The sequence below is a fragment of the Hypanus sabinus genome, unplaced genomic scaffold (assembly GCF_030144855.1).
Source record: "Hypanus sabinus isolate sHypSab1 unplaced genomic scaffold, sHypSab1.hap1 scaffold_940, whole genome shotgun sequence".
NCBI lineage: Eukaryota > Metazoa > Chordata > Chondrichthyes > Myliobatiformes > Dasyatidae > Hypanus > Hypanus sabinus.
The window spans coordinates 94,751-113,660 of record NW_026781794.1 but is presented as its reverse complement, the minus strand read 5'-3'; the positions used below and the strand labels follow the sequence as shown (position 1 = coordinate 113,660).

The 18,910-nt window shown below is 46.6% G+C and overlaps 1 long non-coding RNA gene across 1 annotated transcript; it reads right to left on the bottom strand.

Moving 5' to 3' along the window:
• Window positions 1-9: 9 nt before the first annotated feature.
• On the bottom strand, window positions 10-18,212 carry LOC132390519 (uncharacterized). Its single transcript, XR_009510930.1, has 3 exons — window positions 18,041-18,212; window positions 8,786-8,827; window positions 10-139 (listed from the first exon to the last, which is right to left on the bottom strand). It is a non-coding gene; the product is annotated as an uncharacterized LOC132390519 (long non-coding RNA).
• Between the last annotated feature and the right edge of the window lie 698 nt (window positions 18,213-18,910).

Sequence of the window (18,910 nt, the reverse complement as noted above, 5' to 3'; positions counted from 1 at the left end):
CTGTACCATCCCACTTCAAGATTTCCATCACTCATCCATTGTCCACCGGTACACTCAGTGTTGGAACAATTCGTGCTCCTCCAGGGCTGATCCAGGACGGTGTGGTTTACACACGGATCACCGAGTGCGGAGTCTGTGACTGAGGGACAGAACGACGTTCAGTGTTAATGTACAGCTCACGTTCCCCATCCTCGTTCTCTGGCAAACACAACTCCCATCTGCACTTCCGCCTTCAGCAACCCCTGGGCAACAGTAATTTAGTTTTTTCACAGAAGGGACATAAATTTCAGAGGGTGAGCCAGTGTTTAACTGCCCTACCAGAGGAGCCCGTGAGAAGGTGGTGGTGGTGGCCTGTCCTTGGCCTGTTGCAATCCTTGATGTGTGGGGACACCCACAATGATGATCCGGAGTTCCAGGGTTTTGACCCAGTGACACTGAAGGAGCAGCAATGTATTTCCAAGTCACGGCAGAAGCTCCCCCACCACTAAAATATGGCTTCCTTTCCACTCTTCTTTCTCTCCCCTTTGTTCTCTTTTCTCCATCATTCTTCCTCTCTCCCCCACCCCCTTTACAATCTTCACTTGGACCCCATGTGTGGCAGAGTCGACTGTGAGGGTGTTTCTGGTCTCCTCATTACAGGAAGGGTGTGGAAGCTTCAGAGAGTGTGCGGAGGAGATTTACCAGGATGCTGCCTGGATTAATGTCTTATGATAATCCACTGAGTGAGTTCGAGCATTTATCATTGGAGTGAAGGAGGATGAAAGGTGACTTGATAGAGGTGTACAAGATGGTAAGAAGCATAAATTGAGTAAACAGCCAGAGACTTCTTTCCCCAGGGTAGACGCAGCTAACACCAGGGGGCATAATTTTTAAGGCAAAAGGAGGAAATTATAGGTTAGTGTCAGAGATAGATGGTTTCGGGTAGATGGAACTCGTCAGCCTGGGAAGGCAGTCCATCTAAGAGAGGGAAAACTCTTGATTTCAAACCTCCGCTGCCTTGCGGCCATGCCCACTCATGGGAAAGGCTTCGGGAGTGAACCCTGAGGACAAATCCGGAGCTGGAACCCCTAAGGCAGTCCGACATTGCCTTCAACCTCATTCCGGCAACTCCTGCGACGACACCGGTGCCAAGCTGGATTGGTCCTTGCCCTTCCCTTAGACAACATCGGTGGCGTGGAGAGGGGAGACTTGCTGCTTGGGCAACTGCCGGTTTTCCATTCAAACTTGCCCAGACCTGCGCCCTGGAGAGTGTCCTGCCAGGGTGGTGGTAGAGTCAGATACATTAGGGACATTTATGAAACATTTAGATAGGAATTGAAGTTATCCACACTGGTTCAGGGGCTTGCTAGTTTGAAGGGTAGTGTGGGACCAAAGGCTCTCGTACCTCCATCCTGTTGGCAACAGTGAGAAGACAGCATGAATTGGATGGTGGGGTCCTTGATGATGGATGCTGCTTGCAGATGTGTTTAATGGTGGGGAGGGCTTTTCCTGTGATGGACTGGGCTGTATCCACTCCTGTTCTGATCTTGGTCATTGGTGTTTCCATACCAGGCTGTCATGCAACCAGTCAGAAATACTCTCCACCACACATCTATAGAAGTGGGTCAAAGTTTTAGGTGACAGACTGAATCTGTGCAAACTTCTCAGAACGTCGAGGAGCTGCCATGCCTTCTTTGTAATGACACTTACATACTGGTCCCAGGACAGATCCTCTTATCGTACAAGATGTCTGTTCAAGAGTCTGATGACAGTGGGGGTAGATGCTGTCCTTGAGCCTGGTGGTACGTGCTTTCAGACTTCTGCATCTACTGCCCGATGGGAGGGGAGATGAGAGAATGTCCGGGGTGGGGTCTTTAATTACACTGGCTGCATTACTGAGGCAGCAAGATGGGTGAACAATGTCTGTCTGTTGCTACTATTTGCCATAGTAATTCTAATAATCCATATCACTGCCCCTAAAACCAACCTGACCCCTCACCTCCTACTCTGTACAACAAAAAAGACATGTATTTATTAAAAACAACTGAATCTGAGGCATCACCTTGATGGAGAGCTCAAATGGGCACCATCTTGACCATCGATTGTGCAACACTCCCCAGACACCACCTTGACCATCGATTGTACAACACTCCCCAGACACCATCTTGACAATCTATTGTACAACACTCCCCAGACACCATCTTGACTGTCTAATGTACAACATTCCCCAGACACCACCTTGACTATCTATAGTACAACACTCCCCAGACACCATCTTGACAATCTATTGTACAACACTCCCCAGACACCATCTTGACTGTCTAATGTACAACATTCCCCAGACACCACCTTGACCATCGATTCTACAACACTCCCCAGACACCATCTTAACAATCTATTGTACAGCACTTCCTGGACACCATCTTGACTGTCTAATGTACAACACTCCCCAGACACCATCTTGACCATCTATTGTACAACACTCCCCGGACATCATCTTGACCATCTATTGTACAACATTCCCCAGACACCATCTTGACCCTCTATCGTACAACACTCCCCAGACACCATCTCAACCATCGATTGTACAACACTCTCCAGACGCCATCTTGACCATCTATTGTACAACACTCCCCAGACACCATCTCGACCATTGATTGTACAATACTCCCCAGACACCATCTTGACCATCTATTGTACAACACTCCCCAGACACCATCTTGACCATCGATTGTACAACACTCCCCAGACACCATCTTGACCGTCTACTGTACAAGACTCCCCAGACACCACCTTGACCATCGATTGTACAACACTCCCCAGACACCATCTTGACAATCTATTGTACAACACTCCCCAGACACCATCTTGACCATCTATTGAACAACACTCCCCAGACACCATCTCAACCATCGATTGTACAACACTCCCCAGACACCATCTTGACCATCGATTGTACAACACTCCCCAGACACCATCTTGACCGTCTACTGTACAAGACTCCCCAGACACCATCTTGACCATCTATTGTACAACACTCCCCAGACACCATCTTGACAATCTATTGTACAACACTCCCCAGACACCATCTTGACCATCTATTGAACAACACTCCCGAGACACCATCTTGACCATCGATTGCACCACACTCCCCAGACACCATCTTGACCATCTGTTGTGCAACACTCCCCAGACACCATCTTGACCATCTATTGTACAACACTCCCCAGACATCATCTTGACCATCTATTGTACAACATTCCCCAGACACCATCTTGACCCTCTATTGTACAACACTCCCCAGACACCATCTTGACCATCTATTGTACAACACTCCCCAGACATCATCTTGACCATCTATTGTACAACATTCCCCAGACACCATCTTGACCCTCTATCGTACAACACTCCCCAGACACCATCTTGACCATCTGTTGCACAACACTCCCCAGACACCATCTTGACGATCTATTGTACAACTCTCCCCAGACACCATCTTGACCATCTGTTGTATAACACTCCCCAGACACCATCTCGACCATTGATTGTACAATACTCCCCAGACACCATCTTGACCATCTATTGTACAACACTCCCCAGACACCATCTTGACCATCTATTGTACAACACTCCCCAGACACCATCTTCACCATCGATTGTACAACACTCTCCAGACGCCATCTTGACCATCTATTGTACAACACTCCCCAGACACCATCTCGACCATTGATTGTACAATACTCCCCAGACACCATCTTGACCATCTATTGTACAACACTCCCCAGACACCATCTTGACCATCTATTGTACAACACTCCCCAGACACCATCTCAACCATCGATTGTACAACACCCCCCAGACACCATCTTGACCATCGATTGTACAACACTCCCCAGACACCATCTTGACCGTCTACTGTACAAGACTCCCCAGACACCATCTTGACCATCTATTGTACAACACTCCCCAGACACCATCTTGACAATCTATTGTACAAGACTCCCCAGACACCACCTTGACCATCGATTGTACAACACTCCCCAGACACCATCTTGACCATCTATTGAACAACACTCCCGAGACACCATCTTGACCATCGATTGCACCACACTCCCCAGACACCATCTTGACCATCGATTGTACTGCCCTGAAACCCAACATCTTCACACCCCCATAAACCAAGTCCTCTTCTCACCAGGGGGCCAAGCTCACCCCACACCACCAGTTCTACCTCCAGCAAACCCTACAACCCTCAACCCTACTTCCCCAACCTAATCCTAACATCCAAAGGATAACACACCCTAACTAAACCGGGCAACACCCCAGATAACCCTGGTCATACACCCACAAAGGGGTCTACTTAACGCTGGGCCCCATGCTCCTCTCCCTCTCTGTGGGTGCATCCACATTCCTCATCCCTATCCCTAAACCTAACAACTTCACCCATCCTACACACCTCCATAAACCTGAGCCCTCTCTCCACCAGGGGGCCAAGTTCACCCCCACTTCACCATCAGTTTGGGTGCTCTTTCAACCCCGCCCACCACAGCAAGCTCCCGCGGCCCCATCTCCCAGCCATACCCTCAGCCTAACAGTCACAACCCTCTTATACTTCCCCATAAACTCTTCCCACCAGGGAGCCAAGTTCACCCTGCATCACCAGTTTAACACTACCACGCCTCCCCACAAACATCCCCAACACCACTCTTCACCCTAATCCTGACTTCCAATGGACTGTGCACCTCAAATAAACCAGACCACAGCCCAAATAACCCAAACCAGACCCCACAAAGGGGCTTACCTAACACCAGCCCCCACCATCCCCTCCCACATCCTTAGTCCTTTGCCCTACCTGACATCTCCAACCCTCCTACACACCCCCATAAACCCAAGCCCTCGCCTCACCAAGGGGCCAAATTCACCCAATATCACCAGAAGTTCGGTTTCTCTTTCAGACGCCCCCCTACTGCAAGGTCCCACAGACGCTCTTCCCCCCCCGCGATGCTAGTTGCCATCCTACCTCCCTTCGCTGTGAATCCTCCACTCCCATTACCTAAGTCAAACCCCAGGCCTGTCCCTCCCCAAAACACCCCTCAAATAGTTACTGCACAATCCCCAGATCACAGCACCCATCCCCTATACCCCCCCAACACTATCCATAGGCAATAACGCCACCATTTTAACGAACTCCAGAACAACGGCTAACGAGGAGGAAGATTCCAATAAACCAAGTCAGGGATCTAGATGATGACAACGTAGGCCAAAAACAAAGTGGCAGGGAGAAGTGATACTGCATCTTCTGTACGAGATATTTTGGCCCAATGCACATGTAATCACTTCCAACTCTGTCCCCCAAACCAGACCACATGTACTTATTAAAAACAACTAAATCTGAGGCACTATCTTGATGGAGAATGCAGCTGGGCACCATCTTAACCATCTATTGTATAACACTTCCCAGACACCATCTTGACCATCTATTGTATAACATTCCCTGGACACCATCAGTCAGTGTCATGGGGTTGCTGGGGTGATTCACACGTTCCTGTACAGTACCTTCTAAATAATTATCTCTTGCAGTTGCAACCATTACAATTCTAATAAGAACATCCCATGGGTTAATTTTTCCATGAGAGAACAAAGTATGTTTCATTATCACAGACACATAGAAACATTTCACAGATGCAAATTGATTAGTGGATGTAAACAATGTGGAACGGGTTGGGAGGTGGTGGGTGGAGAGAAGCTGTCAACATCTCTGAAGATCTATTTTGGGCCCCACAGAATGACACAATCATGAAGAAGGCACACCAGCAGCTATATTTCATTCGGAGTTTGAGGAGGTTTGCCTTGTTACCAAAGACTCCAGCAAATTTCTACAGATGTACCGTGGAGAGGATTCTGACTGGTTGTAACACTGTCTGGTGTGGAGGGGCCACTACATAGAATTGGAAAAAGCTGCAGAGAGTTGTAAACTCTGCCAGCTCCATTATGGGCTCTATCCTCCCCATCAAAGAGGTCATTTTCAAAAGGGGATGCATCAAACTTTAAAGTTCAAAGTAAGATTATTATCAAAGTACTTGTATATTACTATACAATACCCTGAGATTCAGTTTCTTCCCGGCATTCACAGTGGAACAAAGAAATACAATAGAATCAATGAAAAACTACACACAAACAAAGACTGACAAGCAACAAATGTGCAATAGAAATCAACAAAGACAGTATCCATCAGTCAGGACCCCACCACCCAGGACAAGCCCTCTTCCTATTACCACCATCAGAGAGGAGGGACAGGAGCCTGAAGACACACACTCAACGTTTCAGGAACAGCTTCTTCCCCTCCGCCATCAGATTTCTGAACGGACAGTGAACCCGTGAACATTACCTCACTATTTTTGCTCTCTTTCTACACTACATATTTATTTTCTATATATTTGTTATTGTAACTTGTGTATTGCACTGTACTGCTGCTGCAAAACAACAAAATTCATGACATTTGTCAGTGATAATAAACCTGATTCTGATTCTGTGTTCTAGTACATGGAACATAGAACAGTACAGCACAGGAACAGGCCCTTCAGCCCACAATGTTGTGCTGACCCAGCTAAAAAACAAATCAGAAACACCCAAACACTAATCCCTTGAGATGTTCCCACAGCCAATGATCTCACTTTAAGGACTTTATCTTGTTATTTCATGTTCTCGTTATTTATTGCTATTTATTTATATTTGCATTTGCATAATTTGTTGCCCTCTGCAATCTGCTTCATCTGACATTGATCCTGTTATAGTTACTATTCTATAGATTTGCTGAGTATGTTTGCAGGAAAATGAATCTCTGAAAATAAAGTTTTCTTCGACTTTACTTTGATCTTTTCCCTCCGACCTACACAATGTTCACATCCCTCCATCTTCCTCACATCAAAGTGACTATCAAAGCGTCTCTGAAAAGCCTCTGATGTATTTGCCACTACCACCAACCACACCAGGCAGCACATTCAGGCATCCACCACTGAGTAAAAAATCTTACCCCTCACATCCCCCTTGAACTTGCCTTCTCTCACCTTCAATGCCTGCACTCTGGTGTATGACATTTCAACCCTGGGAAAGAGATACTCTCTGTCCACTCTATCTCTGCCTCTCAGATGTTATAAACCTCTATCTGATCTCCCCTCAGCCTCCGATGCTCCAGAGAAAACAACCCAAGTTTATCCTGCCTCTCGTGATAGCACATGCCCTCTAAACCAGACAGTATCCTGGTAAACCTCTTCTGCACCCTCTCCAAAGCCTCAACATCCTTCCTATAAGTGGGACTGACCAACACTGTATGCAAAATTCTACTCAGTTTTATAAAGTTGCAACAACACAACCTCTTGACTTTTGACCTCAATGCCCCGACCAACAACATCAGCATTCCATAAGCCTTCTTCACCACCTTATTGAACTCTGAGCCACTTTCAAGGAGTTCTGAACTTGGATCCCAAGATCTCTCTGCTCAACAACACTGTTAAGGATCTTGCCCTCAACATGGCAAACTTTGATTAGTAACTTTCCTGTGATCTATTGTGTTCTTTTTCATTAATTGTAGTGAAGAGATATGTGGCTCTTGCTCCTCGTCACACAAAATCTACTGTCACTGATTAAATGGACTCGCAAGTTAAGGGTTATCGTCATTCAACTACATAAACCTATACCACCAAACAAAACAATGCTCCACAGTACAACACAGTACACAATACTCACAGCACATTAAGTAATTTTACCACAAATAAACTAACAAATTATAAAATATATTCCAGAAGATTGACGTTTAGCATAAGGTGCATTGCAAAGTTCAGAGTAAATTTATTATCAAAAGTACAGATATGTCACGATATACAACCCTGAGATTCATTTTCTTGTGGGCATACTCAATAAATCTATAGAATAATAACCACAACAGAATCAATGAAAGACCGACCAGTTAGGCCATTCAACCAGAGTGCAGAAGACAACAAACTGTGCAAATACAAACGAAGAAATAATAATGATAAATAAATAACAATAAATATCAAGATCCTGAGATGAAGAGTCCTTGAAAGTGAGTCCATAGGTTGTGGGAACATTCCAATGATGGGACGAGTGAAGTTGAGTGAACTTTTCCCCTGTGCCGTGCAATAGATTTCTGAGCCGTTTCACAGACACCCGGTTCACCTGTCCTTTGTGAGGCCGGGAGGAGTCAGTGTACAATGTTTATATGAAGTGTGAGAGGTTGCAGCCCCTGTTTGAGTATCTGAAGGGGCAGCTGCTCATGTTTTGGTTGTACTTCAGCCCTGTGCTCCTGATATATGGTCACCCAGTACGGAGGGGTTGGGTCACTCAGAGAATCTACTGGTGGGCTTGTTCCTGGACCTGGCCGAGATGGCCATTCGTGGCTCCAGGCAGTCAAGGGCTCTGCCCAAGCTGAATGCCTGCCCCTCTTCTGGGGTTATGTTCATGCTGAAGTGTCTGTGCAGAGAGAGAATGAGGTCAGGGGGACTTCCGGGAATGGTGGGTCTTCCAGGGAATTGAGTGATTTGCAGACAGCAATAACTATATTTTAATTTGAAATTGTTAACAATCTCATAAATCACAGATGTTTGTATTTTGTGAGTGAATGAACTTTTATAATTTTGTAAAACAAAATGGGAGCGATGCTCTTTAAAGGCCATTGTTGTCAGGCTGTCTGCACTCTGTCTACAATTTACCCATGCCTGGACATCAATTAACCCTTGCCTTGCCACAACTTCCACACGACTCCCCCTTGCTGATGGAAATTACTCACCCAGAAAAACTATAACCAGCAACAGGATTCTCATCTTGCCAGCTAAAGGGGAAAAACATAATTTAATTTTCCATTCAATATATTTCTATATTATTATAATCTACAGTAAATATTATTCATTGCACTGTACTGCTTATATAAAACAACAAATCTCACGACATACGTCAGTAATAACACACCTGATCCTGAATGTAATTTAAATCAGAGAGAAATGAGGCAGTGGGGTACAGATCAGACTGCAAACTGGGACAATAACTGAGGATCCATCAATAGTGGGTGTGCTACACACACACACACACACACACACACACACACACACACACACGTCTGCTAACAGCACAGATGACAGATATCTGAGCCTGACCACGGTTTACAGTCTGCGTGAGAGACAGAGGGAGATGGAATTACCTGTATCCTGCTCAGTTTGGGGTCAGTCCGTGACTGGTGTCAGCCTTGGCCCCGACTACCTTCCACACCGGCTGCTGATGTGAAAGAACAGAGCACTAGGTAGCAACACGGTTGATTATATGATATGGGAGAACATGCAAAGTAAGGGAGTCGACATGTATCCTGGCTGCCGGGAATGAAGAGTCCATTGTTCTCATTTTCTAAACTTCCTCAACAGACACAGCATCGGCAACAGCTCAGGGCAGGAAAAGGGCTCTGTGTATCGGGACAGAAATGGCCACATGGACTAGGGAGTTGAATAAACCCAAAGCATGAATTAGGGAGTGGGATAAACCCCTGACAAAACATTCTGCACTGGGCTGTGTATCGGACACACAAAATAATGGGGAGTTCAGCAGGTCAGGCAGCATCTATGGAGAGAAATAAAGTCAACGTTTCGGGTCTCTTCAGCCGTTTACCTTCTCCACCTATCACCTCCCAGCTTCTCACTTCACACTCCCACTCACTTACCTCCCCCCTCGCCTGGTTCCACCTATCACCTCCCAGCTTCTCACTTCACCCTCCCACTCACTCACCTTACCCCTCACCTGGCTCCACTATCATCTCCCAGCCTATGTTGCTTCTCTTCCCCCACCTTCTTATTTCAGTTTCTTCCCTCGTCCTTTCCAGTCCTGATGAAGGGTCTCAGCACAAAACGTCCACTGTTCATTCCTCACCGTGGATGCTGCCTGACCTGCTGAGTTTCTCCAGCATTTTCTGTAGATTTTCAGCATCTGCAGAATCCCGTGTGTTTGTAACTGACATGGGCAGTAGGTATGAGGGAGGGAGGGAGGGAGAAGGGGGGAGGACACAGTATGAACACAGAATGGGTACTGGGCTGTGCCACACGAATCTGATACACAGGAGCTGTGAAATATCCACAAAATAAACCACATTGCGCACTGGGCTCTGTAGAGAAATGGGTCTTTCTGCCCACCTCCCCCAGACAGACCATTTCCCAACTAAATTACTCCCACGTGCCGGCGTGAGGAACATATCACAGACAAGATGGCACCATAGCTGTGGTCTCCATCGAGGTCACAGCTCCAATGTAGTGATTTTTTTTTTCAGTTCATCGGGACAGAGACAGGAGTTAGGAGTCACTTTGGGATTTAGGGACAGGGATGAGGTGGAGTTATACATCAGGCTGCAGTTTCGGACTGCTCCCCATTCAGAGGCCTGTGACATGGACCTGTTACAAAAGACGTCTGTGGATATCTGACTGTCCTGGATAAGTGGGTCCCAGAATCAAATGTCCACTTATATATAGCCAGGGTGCCTAAGACTTTTGGACAGTACTTGTAGTCATTTTATGTATTGCACTGTACTGCTGCCACAAGAAAAACAAATTTCATGACATATGTGAGTGACGATAAACCTGATTCTGATCTGGATTTCTATTGTGGACTGAGAGTGGAAAGGATTTAGGGAGAGAGGCTGGGAAAGGGAAAAGGGAGCAGGGAGCACCAGAGACATTCTGTAATGATCGATAAACCGATTGTTTGACCTTGCCTGTTGTCTCAGGGCTGGGTGTGTCTGCACACCTTCTCCGCCACCTGTCCCACACCCCTCACCATTCCACAACATCCTTTGCTCCTGCCAGATTTACAAACTCTCTCTCCTCTCCACGTTGGGAAATACAGGACCGTGCAACGGTCTTTGACACCCTCACACAGTACTTTTGCGGTGATAATAAAGCAGATTCTAATCTAGAGCACATGTTTTTACAAACTCTCTCTCCTCTCCACGTTGGGAAATACAGGACCGTGCAACGGTCTTTGACACCCTCACACAGTACTTTTGCGGTGATAATAAAGCAGATTCTAATCTAGAGCACATGTTTTTACAAACTCTCTCTCCTCTCCACGTTGGGAAATACAGGACCGTGCAACGGTCTTTGACACCCTCACACAGTACTTTTGCGGTGATAATAAAGCTGATTCCAATCTAGAGCACATGTTTTTTTTTAAAGCGGCGTTACAGGTACACGAGCTGGTGAAGGTGCTGTTTGGCATGCGCGCCTTCCTCAGTCAGGGCACTGAGTACAGAACTTAAGACACTACGCTGCAGTTCTTCAGGACTCCGGTGGAATATTGTGAAGAGTTTTCGTCACCACACCCACCCCACCCAACAATGGGAAAGAAGTCATTAAACTGGAAAGAGTAAACAAGCCATTATGGGAATCATACATAGGCCTCCAAATAGTAGACAAGATGTGGGGTTGAGACTGCAAAGGGAGCTGGGAAGGGCATGTAATAAGGGTAATGACACAGTTTTAATGGAGGACTTCAATATGCAAGGGGATTGGGGAAATCAGGCTGGTGTCAGATCGCAGGAGACAGAATTTGTTGAAAGCCTGTGAGATGGACTTTTAGAGCAGCTTGTGCTTGAGCCTGCTTGGGGAAAGGCTATCGTAGGTTGGGTGCTGTGTAGCAATCCAAATTTTATTAGGGAGCTTGATGTAAAGGAACCCTTAGGAAGCAGTGATCATAATATGACTGAATTCATACTGCAGTTTGAGAGGGAGAAGCACAAGTCACATGTATCGGTATCACAATGGAATAAAGGGAATTACAGACGCGTGAACGAGGATGGATTGGAGAGGATACTGGTGGGGATGACGGCAGAGTAGACATGGCCAAAGTTTTTGGGAATAGTTCACAATGTGCAGGATGGATTTATTCCACAGCTGTTCTCAAATGGCAGGGATAGGCAACCGTGGCTAACAAGGGAAGTTAAGAACTGCATAAAAACCCAGGAAAGGGCATATAAAGTATCAAAAGTGGGAAGTTGGATGATTGGGAAGATTTTAAAATCCAACAAAAGGCAACTAAAAGAGCTGTAAGAAGGGAAAAGATGAAATAGGAGGGCAGGCTAGCTGACAGTATAAAGCAGGATACTAGAAGTTTTTCAGTTATATAAAGAGTAAAATGGAGTTGAGAGTTGATATTGGATCACTGGGAAATGATGCTGGTGTGGTAGTGATGGGGGACAAAGAAATAGCAGATAAACATAATGGGTACTTTGCATCTGTCTTCACTGTGGAAGACACTAGCAGTGTGCCAGAGGTCTGTGAGTGTCAGGGAGCAGGAGTGAGTGCCATTGCTTTTACAAAGGAAAAAGTGCTAGGGAAACTGAAAGGTCTTAAGGTGGATAAGTCACCTGCACCTGATGGACTCCATTCCTGGATTCTGAAAGAGGTTGATGAAGAGATAACGGATGCATTGGTCATGATCTTTCAAGAATCACTGATTCTGGCATGGTTCCAGAGGACTGGAAAATTGCAAATGTCTCTCCACTCTTTAAGAAGTGAGGAAGGCAAAAAAAAGGAAATTATAGACCAGTTAGCTTAACCTCAGTGGCAGGGAAAGTGTTGGAGTCCATTATTAAGAATGAGGTTTCAGGGTACTTTGAGACTAATGATAAAATAAGTCAGTCAGTATGGTTTCTGTGAAGGGGAATCTTGCCTGACAAATCTGTTAGAGCTTTTCGAGGAAGTTACAAGCAGGATGGACAAAGGAGAGGCAGTGGATGTCATTTACTTGGATTTTAAGAAGGCATTTGATAAGGTGCCATAGATGAGGCTGCTTAACAAGATAAAATCCCATAACATTCCATGAAATATACTGTCATTGATAGAGGAATGGCTGACAGGCAGGAGGCAGGAGTGGCAGTAAAACCAGCCTTTTCTGGTTGGCTGTCAGTGACCAGTAGTGTCCCTCAGGGGTCAGTATTGGGACTGCTACTTTTTACATTGTTTGTCAATGATTTAGATCATGGAATTGATGGCTTTGTAGCAAAGTTTGCAGATGACATAAAGATAGGTGAAGGGGTAGGTAATGATGAGGAAGCCATGCCATTGCATAAGGACTTGGACAAATTGGAAGTATGGACAAAAAAAGTGACAGGTGGAATAGAGTGTTGGGAAATGTAGGATAATGCATTTTGGTAGAAGGAATGATAGTGAAGACTATTATCTAAATGGGGTGATGATTCAAACATCAGAGGTGCAAAGGGACTTAGGAGTCCTTGTGTAAGACACCCAGAGGGTTAATTTACAGGTTGAGTCTATGGTAAAGAAGGCAAATGCAATGTTGGCATTCATTTCAAGGGAACAGTATATAAAAACAAGGGGACAAGATGGGTGCTCACCTCTTTTCAGACTGTGAGTTTGCAAAGAGGGTGTGAAGAAATTTGCAAGAGTCGGTGTCAAGGTCAGAGTTAACATATGAGGAGTGTTTGATGGCTCTGGGCCTGTAATTGCTGGATTTTAGAAGAATGAGGGGGGAATCTCATTGATCTATTAAATATTGAAAAGCATGGATAGACCAGACTTGTAAAGGATGTTTCCTATAGTGGGGGAGTCTAGGACCACATCCTCAGAATACAAGGACATCCCTTTGAAAAAGAGATGAGGAGGAATTTCTTTGGCCAGAGGGTGGTGTATCTGTGAAATTCATTGGCACAGACGCTGTGGATGACAAGTCATTTGGCACATTTAAAGTGGACGTTGATAGGTTTGTGATTATGTGGCACCGTGGGAAAGGTTTCACTGCTAACGTAATGGTCTGTCGGTAGAAGCAGTGCTTGGGTTATGGCTGGAGATAACGAGTGCTCTGGAATGTGAGCTGTCCAAAGAGGGGAGCGTCTTTTGTCGTGTTGTGTGCCTGACACCAGTGTGTGAGTGGGGTCTTTTGTTCGGTGGGGGATGAAGGGAGAAGATGCCAGAGAGAAGAGGTCATAGGACTCGACCCGGAGCTTGGGGAGATCAAAAGGGGATGGCAAAGGGAAACCACGAGCTCCAACCTAGACTGTTTCATGAAAATGGGCCTTTGTTTTTTCTTTACTAACCCTTTGGTCAAATAAAGAATTATAAAGCAAACTTCTTTAATTGTATGCAGTGTACTGTCTGTTATTTTGTGGTACTGACTTGTAACAGGGTAACGAATCACGCAGCATCCACACAAACAGTGGGGTTTCGGGGTGGGCTTGCGCTTTAATCTCCCACGCCTGGCAGGGCTGGATATTGTCTTCCCTAGACTTACACAGGCGATGGAACCAGTGTTTCAATTAGGAAGGGTGTGCCTTGGCAAAAAGACTATAAATATATAAAAAGCATATAAATAGCTAGATTGCCTAAGACTTCTGCACAGTGCTGTGGTAATTTTACATATCGCACTGTCCCGCTGCCGCAAATAAAAAACGCATTTCATGACATATGTGAGAAATGATAAACCTGATTCTGATACGGGTCTCTATTGTGGACTGAGAGTGGGAAGGGGGCAGGGAGAGGACAGTCATGGTTGGGAAACGAGGAAGGGAGTGGGAGCACCAGGGAGAAATTCTGTAATGTTCATTAAACCAACTGTTTATAGATTCAAATGACCTTGCTTGGTGTCTCAGGGCTGGGTGTGACTGCAACCATGCCAGCCCCAGCCCTGGCACCTGCTGTCTGCCACCTGTCCCACACTCCTCACCATTCCCAACGTCCTTTACTCCTGCCAGATTTACAAACTCACTCTCCACTCCACATTGACAAATACATACTATCCAAAGTCTTAGGCATCTTGAGATACACACATGTGCCTGAGACATTTGCACAGCACTGTATGTCAGTGATAGTAGACCTGATAATAAACTAGTAAAGATGTGCAGTGGGGAGAACTTTGACTGACTGCGTCACATCCTTGAACGGAAAATCCGACAAAGTGTAGTGGATATGTCCCGGTCCATCACGAGTAAAGCCCCCCCGCCCCCACCATTGAGCACATCTACATGAAATGCTGTTGCAGGAAATATGCAGTCTCTGCCCTCAGGACCACCACCTCTCAGATCTTGCTCCCTTCTTGCTGCTGCCGTCCGAAAAAGATACAGGAGCCTCAGGGCCCTCACCACCAGGTTCAGGGGTAGTTATTACCACTCAACCATCAAAGGGGATAACTTCACTAGCCCCATCATTGAACTGTTCCCACACTCTGTGGAACTAGAATAAGTCCCTTCAACCACAATGCTGTCTTCTTTGGGCAAGCCAGTTCTGAATGCAAGCAGCCAATTCACCATGGATCCTTTGCATCCTAATACTCAGGTAAGCCTCATGTGGGGGACAAACATCTTACTAAAATCCACGTAGACAACATCCACAGCTCTATCTTCATCAACCACCCTCGTCACCTCATCATGAAAATCAATCTAGTATTGCCCCACACAAACCCATGCCTGCTCACCCTAATTAGGCCACGGTTTTCCAAATGCTCTTCAATCCTCCCCCTGAGAATTATCTCGAGTGACTTCCCGACCGCTGACGAGAGATCCGTCGGCATATCATTTCCAGTGTTATCCCTGGATCCCTTCTGGAATAGCGGAACAGCACAAGAGACACCAGGGTGGTGTTTTGCCTCCCGGGTGCTAGGGTCGTTGATATATCGGAGCTGCTGGAGGATACTCACAAATCGGACGGGGAATGGCCAGAGGTTGTGGTGCATATTGGAACAAATGACGTAGGTAGAAAAGGGGAAGAGATCCTCTGCAGTGAGTATACAGTTAGGAAGTTACTGAAGAGAAGGACCTCCGAGGTAGTAATCTCCTGATTACCCCCAGTGCCACGGGCTAGCGCAGGTAGGAATGGGGTGATAGCACGGATGAATGAGTGGCTGAGGAGATGGTGCAGGGGACAGGGTTTCATGTTCTTGGATCACTGGAACCTTTTCTGAGGAATGGGTGACCTGTACAGGAGGGACGGGTTGCACCTGGACTGGAGGGGAACCAATATCCTGGCCGGGAGGGGTGACCTGTACACGAGGGACGGGTTGTACCTGAACTGGAGGGGAACCAATATCCTGGCCGGGAGGGGTGACCTGTACACGAGGGACGGGTTGTACCTGAACTGGAGGGGAACTAATATCCTGGCCGGGAGGGGTGACCTGTACAGGAGGGACGGGTTGTACCTGAACTGGAGGGGAACCAATATCCTGGCCGGGAGGGGTGACCTGTACACGAGGGACGGGTTGTACCTGAACTGGAGGGGAACTAATATCCTGGCCGGGAGGGGTGACCTGTACAGGAGGGACGGGTTGTACCTGAACTGGAGGGGAACCAATATCCTGGCCGGGAGGTGTGACCTGTACAAGAGGGACGGGTTGGACCTGAACTGGAGGGGAACTAATATCCTGGCCGGGAGGGGTGACCTGTACAAGAGGGACGGGTTGTACCAGAACTGGATTGGAACCAATATCCTGGCCGGGAGGGGTGACCTGTACAAGAGGGACGGGTTGTACCAGAACTGGATTGGAACCAATATCCTGGCCGGGAGGGGTGACCTGTACAAGAGGGACGGGTTGTACCTGAACTGGAGGGGAACCAATATCCTGGCCGGGAGGGGTGACCTGTACACGAGGGACGGGTTGTACCTGAACTGGAGGGGAACTAATATCCTGGCCGGGAGGTGTGACCTGTACAAGAGGGACGGGTTGTACCTGAACTGGAGAGGAACCAATATCCTGGCCGGGAGGGGTGACCTGTACAAGAGGGACGGGTTGTACCTGAACTGGAGGGGAACTAATATCCTGGCCGGGAGGGGTGACCTGTACAAGAGGGACGGGTTGTACCAGAATTGGAGGGGAACCAATATCCTGTGAGGGAGGGGTGACCTGTACAAGAGGGACGGGTTGTACCTGAACTGGAGGGGAACCAATATCCTGGCCGGGAGGTGTGACCTGTACAAGAGGGACAGGTTGTACCTGAACTGGAGGGGAACCAATATCCTGGCCGGGAGGGGTGACCTGTACAAGAGGGACGGGTTGCACCTGAACTGGAGAGGAACTAATATCCTGGCTGGGAGGTTAGCAGATGCTACTCGGGAGAGTTAAACTAGTTTTGCTAGGAACCGGAGCCCCGGTCAGTAAGGGAAGGATTGGATTGGATAGTACATATCCGGGAAAGTAGTGGGAAGCAAAATCAAACCAGCAAGTATGATAGGTCGGATAGTTTGAAGTGTGTATATTTTATTTCTGGGAGCATTATGGTTAAGGGTGATGAACTTAGAACATGGATCAGCACGTGGAACTACAATCTTGTAGCCATTACTGACTGAGAGAGGGGCAGGAACGGGTGATTTATGTATCCTCTTTTCAAAGTTTTAAAAAAGGTAGAGGTGGAGGTAAAAGAGGTGGTCAGTGGCGAGGGGGGGGAGTGGCTCTCCTATTCAGGGACAGTGTCACAGCTGCTCTCAGGGGAGATATAAAGGAGGGGTCAGAGACCGAGTCCATTTGGGTAGAGTTCAGTAATAGGAAGGGTTCAATCACACAGATGGGATTGTACTGCAGACACCCCCAATAGCCACTGGGACACTGAGGAACAGGTACAGGTTTCCCCCGCTATTCGAAGGTAGAGCGTTCCTATGAAATGGTTTGTAAGCCGGAATGTCGTAAGGTGAAGAAGCAATTACCATTTATTTACATGGGAAAAATTTGTGAGCGTTTGCAGACCCAAAAAATAACCTACCAAATCATGCCAAATAACACATAAAACCTAAAATAACAGTGACATATAGTAAAAGCAGGAGTGATCTCATAAATACACAGCGTAGATAAAGTAGGAATACTTTTCTGCAATTATTGAAGCACTGTCCACCGTAGCAAAAATCTCACGCAAGCGCTCTTGGTAGAAACACTCGACACAAGTGCTCTCGGCAGAAGCACTCTTTCCAGTAACCTTTAAGTTATGAAGCTGCCAAATCATACCAAACAACACACAAAAATACACAGCCTATATGAAGTAGAAATGATGTACGTCCAGTGTAGTTTCACTTACCTGAATCGGGAAGACTGTGAGCACACTGATGATGGTGGGTTAGGCCAAGTCATCTGAGGTTGGGGTGTTTAGGAGACCGGGCTGTCCTCTCACCGTCATGTTTCTATCAGGGCAGGCATGTCACCTTCTTCTACGTCTGCCGGCCTCGATGTCGAAGGTCGAGGTTCGTCATCTGCTGTGGAAGGCTTGAAAAACAACAGTATGCCTGACTGCTTTGCCTCCAGCATTTTTCTATCGTACATTTCTTTCTAAGCACTCAAACCATCCTGCAAATATGCCCTAAACCTACATACCCTTTCAAAATTAAAGTCATACTTTTCTGCAATCATTGCAGCGTTGTCAAACGCAGTGAAAATCTCATGCAATTGCTTCACATTCAGTTCCTGGATGACTTCACTTTCGGGTCGTTCGCTACTGCATTTGGCTTCAATTGTTCTCCTTTTCCTCTTCATCTGTCAGTTCTTGGTCATGGGATGACAAAACCTCTTCAACATCATCTTTGTCAACTTCCACAAACCCTTAGCCAAACTCACTATGTCCTTACTTCGCTCACCACGATTGAAATGCTATACTATGACTGGTTTTACACTAAGTGTAACACCCTTACGCGCTCATTTAGGCTTCTCCGATACCTTAGAACTCATCTTGCTAACGGATACACAAAATAGATCGACATAAAGGACAGATGCTCACAGGCACGTGTTTCAGCAATGCCGGCTAGAAAGCAGTTCTGGGGAGGAGCCTGGCTGCTCGGGGCGTGCGCTGCCTTTTCTCGTAACAGCAAAAACAGGTAACTAATGTAGGTCTTTCATAACAGCGAGGTGTCATAAAGCCAACATTCAAAACACGGGGGACGCCTGTATGTAATCA